This window comes from Rattus norvegicus, chromosome 16 (assembly GCF_036323735.1).
Source record: "Rattus norvegicus strain BN/NHsdMcwi chromosome 16, GRCr8, whole genome shotgun sequence".
Lineage (NCBI taxonomy): Eukaryota > Metazoa > Chordata > Mammalia > Rodentia > Muridae > Rattus > Rattus norvegicus.
Genome location: NC_086034.1, coordinates 16,686,562 through 16,700,688, shown reverse-complemented (window position 1 = coordinate 16,700,688; position 14,127 = coordinate 16,686,562). Strand labels below are relative to the sequence as shown.

The 14,127-nt window shown below is 44.8% G+C and overlaps 1 long non-coding RNA gene across 1 annotated transcript; it reads right to left on the bottom strand.

Moving 5' to 3' along the window:
- Positions 1-6,760: 6,760 nt before the first annotated feature.
- LOC134482461 (uncharacterized) lies at positions 6,761-8,414 on the bottom strand. The gene is made up of 2 exons (XR_010058627.1): positions 8,043-8,414; positions 6,761-7,159 (listed from the first exon to the last, which is right to left on the bottom strand). It is a non-coding gene; the product is annotated as an uncharacterized LOC134482461 (long non-coding RNA).
- Between the last annotated feature and the right edge of the window lie 5,713 nt (positions 8,415-14,127).

The window sequence follows — 14,127 nt, the reverse complement described above, 5'->3', positions numbered from 1 at the left end:
TTTGCTAGTCTTTGTTGCTAATCTTGGTAGATAAACTAGGTTAAAACCAGCAAGTTTCAGTCTCTTGGTATAACCTACTCAGGTCTGCTGCCTTCCAAGGAGGCTAGAAATTACATATAGAAGGTTCAAGTTAGTCCTGAGGTATTTCTTTCCATAAAGGAGAAACTTTGTCCAAATTGTACCAAATACTTAGCCTTCAGCCACACACATACGTGGAAATTTCTTCCCATCAACTGTGGTGTCTTATGATTGATCTCAATTCTGTCACCCTCTCTAGATTTAGAGTTAGATCTCTCTGGCTGAGGGCTCAGACCTACAAGGTGGCCTCTCCTTTCAAATGCCAGTTCCCAGCTGCAGATAGTAACGGTGTTTCTGACTGGATGTATGTCAGTATCTTAACAGGCTCTCCCAGGTTTGATTAATCTTCTGTTACACCTCACAGAACTCAGAAACACATCCACCTACTCACTATGGTGTATATTGTCTTCATGCAGGTGAAGGCGGGCACAAGATGAGACAAGGCCTGTGATTGGACAGTGAAAAAGTAAGGCGGGCACAGAGTTTTGAAGGGAGGAGAGAGGAGAAAGGGAGAAGAACCAAGATGGAGGAGAAGAAGTGTGGCCAGATCTGTGTGGCCTTAAGGGGCCACAGGTAGTTATGAATATTTCATAAGGGATGGATTTCTATAGGACAATTTGTCTCATCTAGGTGGGCACTTGATGTCATTATCAGTTGGTTGCGAGTCTATTGTGTGGACATTTTGTGGAATGAGAATTTAAGTTATAAATCGGATTGCTAAATTACCTGCTTATTGAGTTTTGATTTCAATGGGCTACTGGGAGTTGTGACTATAACCACAGGGGGCGGATGCTGGGATTGTGAGCAGTTGCAAGAGGGTGGCGGCTGTTGGGCTCAGAGAGTAGCCCACGACAACACGGGATGGAGATTGGACCAGAGAGTAGCCCACGACAACTCGGGATAGAGATTGGGAGCTTAGTGGTTGAGACACTTGGCTGATTGAGATGAAAATACCCAAGAGATTCCATGTGGCCCATCAGAGCCGGCACTAGCATGGGTTACTAGATTCTTTTACTACTGTTTACCCCTACATTACGAAGGCTACAAATGAACAGCCTCAAAAAAGAGAGGTGTTGTAGATCAAGGTCTGGTCTCGCCCAGCTCCTAGATATCTTCTTTTGATGTATGACATTCTAGACATCCCTGCATATTTAGTAACCCAGAAGTCCTCTTAAGCCTGTCCTTCTTTTAAAATGGCGGTTTGAGTGTGCATGTGACTCTCTCTCTCTCTCTCTTTCTCTCTCTCTCTCTCTCTCTCTCTCTCTCTCTCTCTCTCTTCTGTGTGATTACATCATCAGACAGCAATGGCCAGCTCAGCTTTCACCACTGTCCCCCAGAGGTTGAAGGTAGAGCTGGACATTTAAGCTCTTTAACCCAATCCTTTCCTGACTGTTATGGTAGAGTTCTCAACCTTCCTAGTAACCCTTTAATGCAGTTCCTCATGGTATTTCATTTCTACTTCATAACTATAGTTTCGCTACTGTTACAAATCATAATTAGGCATCTGATATGTGATTCCCAAAGTGGTCGGGACGTACACCTACAGGTTGAGAACTGCTGTGTGTATCCATGAGAGAGTTTCTAAAACGGTTAACTGAGGAGAACATGCAAAATCATCTCTTGGCTGTTTCCCCGAATGCACCCCCCTTCCCCACCCCGAGGAATAAAGAGAACCAAAGGAGGAAGTGCACAGGGTGCCAGCATACATCTCTCTCTCAGCTTCCTCACTCAGATACAATGTGGTGAGCAGCCTCCTATCCCGGCCACTGTGCTTTCCCGTTGTGGTGGAGTGTTCCTTTCAACTGTGAGCCCGAACAAACCATTTTTTTTCCAATTCTTTTTTTTAATTGAATATTTTTTTTATTTACATTTCAAATGTTATCCCCTTTCCTGGTTTCCCCCTATCCCATCCCCCTCCCCTTCTTCTATTGAGGGTGTATCCCCCCACCCATCCACCCATCCCTTCCTGCCTCCCCCCACCCCACATTCCCCTACATGGGGTGGTCCAGCCTTGGCAGGACCCAGGGCTTTGCCTCCCATTGGTACCCAAGAAGGCCATCCTCTGCTACATATGCAGCTGCAGCCTTGAGATCCTTTGTTCTTTTTTTTTTTTGATTTTTTTTTTTATTAACTTGAGTATTTCTTATATACATTTCGAGTGTTATTCCCTTTCCCGGTTTCCGGGCAAACATCCCCCTCCCCCCTCCCCTTCCTTATGGGTGTTCCCCTCCCAACCCTCCCCCCATTGCCGCCCTCCCCCCATAGACTAGTTCACTGGGGGTTCAGTCTTAGCAGGACCCAGGGCTTCCCCTTCCACTGGTGCTCTTACTAGGATATTCATTGCTACCTATGGGGTCAGAGTCCAGGGTCAGTCCATGTATAGTCTTTAGGTAGTGGCTTAGTCCCTGGAAGCTCTGGTTGCTTGACATTGTTGTACATATGGGGTCTCGAGCCCCTTCAAGCTCTTCCAGTTCTTTCTCTGATTCCTTCAACGGGGGACCTATTCTCAGTTCAGTGGTTTGCTGCTGGCATTCTGTGATTGGGTTAGCTCACTCAGGATGATATTTTCCAGTTCCAACCATTTGCCTACGAATTTCATAAACTCGTTGTTTTTGATAGCTGAGTAATATTCCATTGTGTAGATGTACCACATTTTCTGTATCCATTCCTCTGTTGAAGGGCATCTGGGTTCTTTCCATTTTCTGGCTATTATAAATAAGGCTGCGATGAACATAGTGGAGCACGTGTCTCTTTTATATGTTGAGGCATCTTTTGGGTATATGCCCAAGAGAGGTATAGCTGGATCCTCAGGCAGTTCAATGTCCAATTTTCTGAGGAACCTCCAGACTGATTTCCAGAATGGTTTTACCAGTCTGCAATCCCACCAACAATGGAGGAGTGTTCCTCTTTCTCCACATCCTCGCCAGCATCTGCTGTCACCTGAGTTTTTGATCTTAGCCAATCGCACTGGTGTGAGGTGAAATCTCAGGGTTGTTTTGATTTGCATTTCCCTTATGACTAAAGATGTTGAACATTTCTTTAGGTGTTTCTCAGCCATTCGGCATTCCTCAGCTGTGAATTCTTTGTTTAGCTCTGAACCCCATTTTTTAATAGGGTTATTTGTTTCCCTGCGGTCTAACTTCTTGAGTTCTTTGTATATTTTGGAAATAAGGCCTCTATCTGTTGTAGGATTGGTAAAGATCTTTTCCCAATCTGTTGGTTGCCGTTTTGTCCTAACCACAGTGTCCTTTGCCTTACAGAAGCTTTGCAGTTTTATGAGATCCCATTTGTCGATTCTTGATCTTAGAGCATAAGCCATTGGTGTTTTGTTCAGGAAATTTTTTCCAGTGCCCATGTGTTCCAGATGCTTCCCTAGTTTTTCTTCTATTAGTTTGAGTGTGTCTGGTTTGATGTGGAGGTCCTTGGAGATCCTTTGTTCTTTAAGTTGCTTCTGCCACACATTTATTCACAACACTGGGAAAGTGGCTAATGCTCAGACTTTAAGGAAATTGTTTTCAGTTCTGTGTCCCCTGCGTAGGTGCACAGGACAAGACCGGCACGGTTCTGTGGTGAGGATGATGTTTACTCTTCATCACAGGACAAGCACTGTGGTAAATGCAACTCTGTTTTTTAGATTGATTTAATTTTCAACAGTTTCCATCCTACCGAGATGAAACTCAGGTACTTCAGGTCAAAACCAATTTTGAATCCTCTCTTCTTTCCAGGCTGAATTTGGGGGTATACGGTGGGATTGGCTGAATGTTGTTATCTCAAGAGGTGCTCTCTTTGTTTTCAATACCCCCTCACCTTGGGTGGCTGTCCCTGTCCCTGGTGGATCCAGGGTCTTAGTTAAGGAGTCACATGGCTACAGGGATGAGTCTTCTCTGGGCTTTTAAACATTTCCAGTTCTGCTTCAGAGCCCTGGAGGAAACTTGCTGCCTGCTTTCTGTGTTCTCTCTGCCCAGGTACGGAAGACACCACAGCACTCCTCTGAGCCTACCCTCCTAGAATCTCTTTCCAATCCTTTTGTTCTGAGTCTGGTGCTATGGTGGGCTGTGGGAAGTCTGGTTGTTGGCTTTCAGGCCTCAACCCTCACCAACGTGCTGACTTATCTCTGCTTCCAACCTGCAGGGCTCCTCCAAAGGTGGGGCTCCCTAGGTGTCACTTGTCTAGCATAGTTATCTTGTTCTTTCCAATTCTTTTCTTCTCATCACTGGGAGGAGTTCTCTCTACTCCAAGAGAGCAAAGCTCAACTGCTGGTCTAATCTGTTTCTTCCACTTTGTTCCCTTAAGCTTGGACAATGGCCTCTGGACTGACATCCAAACTGCATTGGTAACCATAGGACTACCTGGGGAGCGATTATTCTATTATTTCCGTTTGCAGATGTGGTTGAAATTTTTATGTTAAAAACGTGGTAGTTTTTGTTTTCCAAAATGTGAATAACATGGTTTTTCGGGCTCCTTTGTAAAAGCAGCCCCAAAGGGTAATTTGTGTCTGGAATCCTGAAAAGGCAAGGGTCTCAGGGACAACAAAGAATCAGTGTGTCAATGTGTACCTCTGTCTCTATTTCTCTGACTCTGTCTGTCTGTCTTTCTCTGCGTGTGTGTGTGTGTGTGTGTGTGTGTGTGTGTGTGAGAGAGAGAGAGAGAGAGAGAGAGAGAGAGAGAGAGAGAGAGAGAGAGAAAGAGCGAGAGAATGTGCACACACTCTGTTCTTGACTCTAACCAGAGCAAGGAAATTGTCCTCATCTCTGCTCTTTCTCCGAGGCATAGGATTAAACATTGCCTGTTCACTGCCATGAATCCTTCAGCGCTCTCCTGGGAAAGCTCATCTGTCAGGGGCTTACAAGCCTGTTCAGTCCTGCCTTCCACTTGCTAGTTGTTGAAGAGAAGTGAGCTGCCATGGCCAATTGCCTGTGTCCTTTGGGTATTTCATGTGACTTCTGGAAGCCGAGGCTTCTTTTCTCCTTCTCTGGGGAATACGAAGCTACTTTCCTGCTTCGATTCAGAACCTCTAGAGATTTGTCCCCTCTATAGAGACCATGTCCTCCAAGCAGTGACTCCATTAGATCTTTAGTAAATGACATGGGCTTCCAGCTTTGGGAATGACATGATTTTTTTTCCTTTGATGCAAGTGGCCAGGACTTGTAAGACCAAAAAGTCAGTGTAAATCAGGACTCGAAGCCCCCTCCCTTTGCCTATATTCTTCTTGTTTGGGACTGTTGCTGCATTTACAGCCTGTAGATCTTGTGTACTGTCTGGTCAGTTCCTCCTTTGCTGGATATTTGCTGCAATTTTGTAAGCCTCCTACCCTGTGCTGGGTTATGGGAACACAGGGACAAGTCAGCAGCGGGCAACATTGGTGGATCTGCAGGGGCCACATGAAGTCATTGTGTCAGAGCTCTGTCCCTTCAAAAACCCCACTTACCAACACTGCTGCCAACTTCTGGCTCTCAGCAGTTCCCACCTGCTGCTCTTCCTTCAAGGAGTGGTCTGGAGGCAGTTGGACTGAATGTTTGCACTCTTCATTCTAACCATGCTGCCACTATCAAGGCGTGCTGACTATGGGCTATGGAGTTGCAGAATTGTCTATAGTTACCCTCTAAGGTTTCCTTGGAGTGAAATGTGCCAGCCTGAAGCTGTCCTCTGCCCTCTTTTGTCTGGGATCTGTACCTCACAGGCTTTGCCTTCTTTTGTTTCCCTTTTCTTTTTGCTCATAGGTCTGCTCTGGGAATACTTTACAAATCAATTATGAAGGTCAGGTTTTGGGAAGTCTTTCTAAGGTAGTCATAGGATCCTATGTCTTAGGGCAAGACATGATTAAGGTTTAGGGTTCTGCAGGTAAACATACTTCTAGGGCTGTATGTTTGCTTGTGTGTATGTGTGACTTGTAGAGGAAATACATAAGAGAAGGTCTTGAACTTCCGTGGTGCTCTGGTGGCTTGGCAGCAGAAAGGGGCAGAACAGCCTGCAAGACGGACATTGTTGGTAGTCCATACATTGATGACTTCATGTGGCTACCAGTGAAGCCAAATGTGGAGGCAGAGGTGTGATCTCTGGGCTGTTTTGTCCAGAAATCTTGGCTGGGATTCTATTTTTTCATGATTTTTATTTGTGAAAGTTACTCTTGCCAACTAGTTGGAATTAAAAAAAATCATTAAAATATGAGTATGCTTTCAAAGAGGCTTCTAGATTAGGTTAGTTGAGGTGGGGCTATCTACCCTAAATTGGGTACAATCCCATTGACTCTACACTGAATAAAAATGTAAAAATGAGCAGATCGTTACTTCTCCACTGCCCCTGGGTACGATGTGACCAGTTGCTGCAAGCTCCTGCTGTTGTGCTTTATCTACCATGATGGGTAACATCTTCAAAAAGTGAACCTTCCTTAAGTTGTTGTTTGTAGGAGGCTTGGTGGTCTTTGTGCTCCCAGATAAGCACTAGGGGAACCTTGCATGTTAGCATACATGGTAGTTCCCTCAAGGAAGGAATGCAGTACCTGTTATCTGCCCAGAAGGCAGGGGATGGATGAAGTTTAACCTGCTGAGTTTTGCACTATCTGTGTGTCAGGAGACCACACCATACCCTTCTTCAAGTTCTTATCATAAGCTTGTTTTTTCTCATTCAGGTCTATAAGACTTGTCTTTAAAGAAGGTGTCACATGTCATTTACCAAGAGCTTCTGTGTAGCCATGCCCAATCTTTATTTAGTTGACTTTATTCTTCAAAGTGATTTATGTATGCTTTATTGTGCCCACAGGATCGAGTTAACTATTACTAGAAAGTTTTCACCAAATTGTGTTGTGTTTAAAATGCCTAAAATAAAAAAAAATGGAGTCAGACTCGGGAAGTTTGAACCAACTCTGGCTACTGAGTTGTGAATCAAGCTCCCTTCTTGCTTCCTTCAAAACATCACTCTGCTGGCTGTGGAGGTCACAGAGACCCTGTGTCTTTTGTTATGCATTTTGTTGCAGCAACAAGACAAATAACTAATACATGGCACACTTGTATAGATACTTCTGCAGCCTTCCAGGTGGTTCCATCATCCTCTGCAATCTGAACTCTGGTCTTGGGCTAGAAGTCTGTGGAACACGGAAGATAAAAAGGAAAAAGAGGGCCATGTGGCCAGGTTTAGAGGTGTATAAAAGGGAGTGCTTATGAAGCAGAAGGAGTTTGGGCTCAATAAAGATGGTGCCAGGGATAAGTTAGACCTACTTGGCCAGAAGTCAGGATAGAGAGGTATAGAGGGAATTTCAGATGAGGAGACAGGTCATCTACCCTTCATAACCTAAAGTCTTTAATGGTAAAATAAATTCCCACCTGCTTGATTTTTTTTTTCGGAGCTGAGGACCAAACCCAGGGCCTTGTGCTTGCTAGGCAAGCGCTCTACCACTGAGCTAAATCCCCAACTCCCCTGCTTGATTTTTAAATGGACATTTCTATATCAGCTTTTGTTTCTGATGTCCTAGACTCACAGGTCCAGAGCTGACAGCAAAGAAGTGCTTCCGTGTGTCTTAAATTCTAAGCTTTCTTATTTAAGAGACACCAAGGACAAGAATGACAACCTTTTGAACCTCTAAACTTCCTTGTTTTTAGATTTAAGGAAATAGATATTTCTTTTATATTCATCAGTGTTCTGTTCTTATGCACAACAGAAGAGGGAATAAGATTCCATTAGAGATGGTTGTGAACCACCATGTGGGTGCTGGGAATTGAACTCAGGTCCTCTAGAAGAGCAGACCGCGCTCTTAACCTCTGAACCATGTCTCCAACCTGCGAACCTCCACATAGTCTTTGCAGACATACATACTACGATCATTATGCTGGGGAAGAGGCTGAGGCTACAAGAACTTGTAAGGTTTGCTGGGATCATTTGGCTACAGAGAGATGATTCTGCTATGTGAGCATAGCCCCTCTAGCTGGACAGCACCATGTTTTCCCCTTTATGATCCAGGAACATTTTACCTGCAGGTCACGTTCTGGTGTCTGCTCAGCGCACATGTGAAATACAGCTCACCTCCAGTGTGGCCATGAGGCATCAATCTTAGTTCTTTTGTGTCTTTCCAGTTTGGCTATGAGAGAACAAGCACATTCATCAGGGCCGACTGAGACCACGATTAAGTGAACTGGCTGTGAGCCTTGGGTTTACAGATGTAGGTGGGTCTGACCTTGGCAGCAAGGGGGCTCATAAATGAAACTATGACGTCCATGACTTTGAGATGCTGTGATTTACACCCCTGTGTAAATGAGCACCCTTTAGCTGTACTGTGCATAGGCAGCAAATTGTTGAAGACGTGAACGTCCTGGATTGAAATCAATGTGGTGATAAGGGCTACCTGTCTGCTTACTGTGTGCCAGAAGCACTACTCAGATGTTTACACGTCATTTCTACATGCCACCCAAGAGCACAGTGAAGTACGTGTTGGTATGCCTGCTTTAAATACATGGAGTTCAAGGTTAGAGATCCTTTAGATGGGGTTTCATAGCTGGTAAATAAAAATATGGACACTTAAGCATTTGGATTTGGCACTCAAGTCTATGTACGTCCACATCAATTCTTTGCTACTCAGAATATACTCTCTTATGGGTAACATCACCTAGGAGCTTGTGAGAAATTCAGGATCTCAGGACCCAGTCGATGGGTGTGTCTATCTCCATCTTAACAAGGTCTCCAAGTGATGCTTCGGCGTATGGAATTTCAAGGCACTGGTCTGAGTTATATTATCTCAGTCTCTTTCTTTAGAGGGCTTGCTTCAATCCTGATTGCCTCTGAGCAATCTTAGAGAACTGTTTCAAGTTCTGGTGGAGAATTCTCCCAGTTTTCTTAGATACCCATCACAGAGTTCTGGTGCTGCCAGGCTGTAATACTCGATGCGACCAGCAGGTGGCACTGTTGGACTCTCTCCCAGCGTATCTATAGAGACCTCTTTATTGCAGTAAAGGCCGGGCACTCAGACCTGGGTCACTGGGAGGGTGCAATGCGTGGATTAAAAATGTCACCGGCACAATTTGAGACCCATCCCTTGGGCAAGCACCAATCCATAACACTATTAACGATACCCTGTTATGCTTGCAGACAGGAGCATGTTGTCCTCTGAGAGGCTCCGCCCAACAACTGACTCAGACAGATACAGACACACACAACCAAACAGCAGATGGGGCTTCGGGACTCTTATGGAAGAATCGGAGGAAGATTGCAGGCCCTGGAGGGGATAGGAACTCCATAGGAAGACCACCAGAGTCAACTAACCTGGATTCTTGGAGCTCTCAGAATCTGAACCACCAACCAAAGAGCAAACATGGGTTGGGCCTCCGGCCTCCCCGCTTATATGTAGCAGATTTGCAGCTTGACCTTTATGTGGGTCCTGAACAACTGGAACAGGGCCTATCCCAAAAGCTCTTGCCTGTACGTGGGATATGATCTACTAACTGGGCTGCCTCAGTGGGAGAGGAAACACCAAGCCTTGAAGAGACTTGAAGTGCCACGGTGGGGATGGCGGGGGATACCTAGGGGAGCCCCTAACGGCTCACAGTCTCCTCTGGGGAGGAGGGATGTAGGAAGGATTGTGGGAGTGGGTGACCCGGAGGGGGCCAGTGAATGGAAGGTAAAGTGAATAAGTAAAAACAAAACCCAAAACAACAAAAACCAAAACCAAAACCAATACACAAACAACAACAATAACGAACAGTAAAACGTCACCATAGAGGCGCATGTAGCACTGTGGCACAGAGGAAAGAGGATTTTTGCCAGTGTCTGTGCTTCTAAAACAGTGGCGTAAATAATTTCAGGGGAAAACAAACCCAAACATGACACGCCTGTGCCGAGCTGCAGTCAGTACTCAGGCTCAGGAGGACAGGCAGGAGGGGCCTGGCTACTACTGTTTACTTTGCCATCTGTTCCATCCAAACTCTGGGTCTTGGGTTCATATCCTGCCTTTGCGAAACCAAGAATATAAGCTCGCCACAAGGTTCTTTTAAGTCGCAACATTCCAATTGGTCATCATTAAGGGAATCTCTTTGTTAAGCTGTGTACAAATCGTCACGCCCAAAATCATGCATTTTTCTTTCTAAATTTATAACACATATAAAAGTGAAGACGGGGCCCACAAAGATGACTCAGTCAGGGAAGTGCTTGCTGTACTGCATGAGGATCTGAGTTTGATTCCAGTACCCGTGTTTAAAGAGACAAACAAACAACCCCCCCAAACGGTGTGAAACAGTGTATGCTTGCAATTCTAGCGACAGGGAAGTGGAGACAGCAGGGTCCCTGGAGCTCACCAGCAGGGCAGCCTAGTGAAAGTGGACGGCTTCGGGTCAATGACGGACCAAGCCTCAAAAATAACATGGAGAACCATTGAGGAAGGCATCTGATACCAAACCTCACCATGTACTCCTGGACACACATGTGCACACATGTGCACACACATGTCTCAAAGTAAAAGAAAAGAAAAAAAATTGCAATCAATTTTTCCCACAATCTCAAGGTCTCAAGGACAGCCCTGGCTGTCCTGGAACTCACTATGTGGACCAGGCTGTCTCCAACTCACAGAGATCCACTTGCCCCTGCCTCCCAAACGCTGGGATTAAAGGTGTGCGCCACCACACTGGGCCTGGATTTCTATCTTTCCACAGTTCTCTGGAATTCATGTGATTCGCTGATCTTTCCGTATGAATTGCCATTGAGTAATGATTCATACGAAGGACTAAAATGTTAGCTTGCTCCTCCGTTAGTGTTGAGCCCCATTTCTGCATGTCTTATTTTGATAGCTGGGATTTGGAAACTATAGAATTTCAAATCTAGTCTGAGTGTTGCTAGCATTACAAACGAGTGCTTTTCAAAAACTGAAACCAGCACCTCACCGCCGTGTTTCACGCTGTTTCCACCAATAGAGCCGCAGTGCGTCTGTAACTTCGTGGTCTGAATTATCGAGTGTATTCTTGAAAGAACTCCCGTTTCGACTAAATGTCAGAGAGAATTCTGGCTATTGCCATTAATTGTACGTATTTTATAATTGGAAGGATTTCCCCCAGGTAAATATCGTGTGTTTCAAACCTTCCAATTCCTTTACCCTCCTTATTGAATTCTGGGGGGACAGCTACATGGGAGTATGTTCCTAGGGAGACAGAACTGGTGGCCCTCCACAGTCACAACAGATCGTCATGGGAGCCAGAGCCTAGTGTATATTATTATGTGGGTACTATTCCCACTGCTGCTTGCTCTGTCTAAAATCTAAAATCAGGGCTGTCTGTTGCTGCAAAAGGATTCTGAGCTGCAGGGGGCAGCATGAGACACTAGCCAAGGCTGAGCAAGGCTTGAGACATCCCTAATAAGGTTTCCTGATAGGGATGGTGGGTAAGCTTTCACAGCTTCTATTTTTCTCCACCTCTCCTGAGTTGATTCAAAACATCAACCAGTGTTGCTTGCACCCCTTGTTCTCATGACTACTTTCCCCACCACAGTCCTGAAGCCTGGAACATTCTCAAAGTGGGTTTGGAATAGGAGCAGGTAAACTCTACATTTCCCTCTCACTTCTAAGGGGAAGGTTTATTCATCCAGAGAAATATTGATTAACTAGGTCTGGTCTCTTGCTGGTGCTGGTGATTTTCTGCCCTCCCCACCCCCGATTTTGGAACTGGGCATTTTTATGAGGATGCATTAAGTCAGATGAAGACTGAGATCCATTGAGACAATGCCGTTCTGAGAAGTCAATTTGAGCAAACAAGTCAGGAATGAGGCATCTCCAATCAGATTCAGGATTCAGTTCAGAGCTCTGCATATGGATGTGAAGGGAGGGAAGTAGCTGGTTGTTTATATTCCACAGCTAGTGTATTTGTCCAGCTCACTGGACCACTCCTAGTTAATTATACCTCTGTTGATGGATTCTGATTGATTGAGCTCAAGTTCTGTTTCTTTCTAATGGGGATTTACAAGAAACATTCCAAGGCTTTGCTTACGCTGGCAAATCGAGCAGTTAACGTTGCTTTGGGGAGCGTGTTCGTCATCTCTCCAGCATGGTAACAGATAATGGAGATGATGAACCACATAAGGAAAAGGCTTACAGTGACTGAGATTTGGATCTTTTAGGTGTCTCTGACGGTGGTGCTGGAGACAGGGAAGCATGCACTATCTAGAAAGCCTGACAAAATAATTCACTGTCCCCTAGGATGGGATGTGAAAGGAAAATGAGAAGGAATTGGGCCTACCACGCTTTTCCAGGACACAACCCAAATAACTCTGAGGTTTCCCAATAGTTCCTATCTCATAAATGTCAACCATTTTCCAATGCTTCCACCCGGGGGGTGGGAGGAGGGCAGTCTTTAACCTTTAGCCTTTGGACAGTTTTAAAGATAAACTTTAGAAGGGATGATTAGCTTTGCCTGTTTAGAGACTCCCTGGCTTGCTCTCTATTTTAATTTACTTTAATAACTTTATAGGGCCAATGACCCAAGTTCTTCAGAAAACAAATGACACACAAATAGGAGTGCACACATGAGTGTGTGTGTGTGTGTGTGTGTGTGTGTGTTGGTATTGTGTACATGTGTATGCTTGCGTGCATGCATATATGTGCATGTCTGGGTTGCTATTGTGAGTACATGTGTATGTGTGTGCTAGTGTATGTGGTTGTGGTGTGTATGTGGGTTTATATACGTGTGTGCACGTGTGTAAGTATGTGTGTGTGTGCGTGTGTGTGTGCATGTGTCTTGTGGCAGAAACTTTTAGATTAAAAGAAATGTAAAAGAAAGGTACAATATGTAAATTGGGTCTCTTTTTAAAAAATGTAAAAAGAAAGTAATGTAAAAATCAGGTACAGAATGCCGACATTTTTCTGGAAAGCTAGTGTTGTTGCGTATCTATTTCAAGCTTTCCTCCTGTCTTTGGTGCAACTAAGTTCTAGTCAAGTGTTCTATAACTGATGGTAGCCCCGGTCATTTTATGAACACTGATTTGAATCGACTGTAGTAAAGGACACTTGTGGTACAAATATGGTCTGGGAATTAATTGGTATTAAGGAATTTTTATCAGTGTTGTCAATGTGGTTGGATGTGAGCTGGAGATAGTTTGAATTAAGGTTCAGTTAAGGGGTATTACTCTAAAATGCACCCCCTCTCTGTATGTGGGGGGTATAGGGGATGTGCATAAAGGACAAGGCAGAGTAATATGCTCAAGAGAAGATGACAGGAATCTGGGTAAAGGAGACCACATCCACATTTTTCTTCTCGTCTTCCTGTCCATCCTTTCCCATAGTTACCCTCTTTCTTGCCCATGGCCCTTGACCAGGCTATGATAAGTTATAGATCACTTGGCTAGATCTTAGTTGCGGCAAAGACAGGGGGAAGCTTGAAATAGATATGCAACAACACTAGCTTTCCAGAAAATGTCAACACACTGTACCTGATTTTACATTGCTTACTTCTCAGGAACACTCCTTGACTCCTTCCTGTTCATGATGTTTCAGCTTTCCTTGATCTGAACTGGACTCTAATCTCATTGCTGTTTTTTCAATGAACAAACATTGGATTCCTGAGTTTGCAGGCTATTATTGCTTATGGGTCAATGATTGGCTCCATGTTCATCTTGCCAACGAACAAGCTAAGTTAAGTGTGTTGTCTGCTCTATCCTTTGTGCCCAGGAGAAGTTTACCAATTGAAAAATACACAGGTTCCCCCAAACCTTATTTTGAAAACTCTATTTGCAAAGACAGGGCTATTCAGTGTAGGGGCAGTTCTGATGCTAAGGTCCAGTTCCCCAGTTGGTTCTTGATCTGTCAGTAAAGAAAGCCATGGGTCAATTGCCACACAGGCTGCTCCTACAAGAGGGTGGTCAGGGGTGTTTAGCAGGGGCTGGATGGGGCAGGGAAAAGCTACACGAAACAATTCAGAAGCATGGATCCTGGAGGATCTGTGAGCAAAGACAGTACAGGAAGGGATCCCGGAGGATAACAAGCAGTGAGACTTTATTGTATCTTGACCCATCTCTTCTGAGATGCTTGGATAATGGAAAGGACTGACTGACAGAAAGATGCCAAAAGAGAAAGGGGACAGTAGAGGA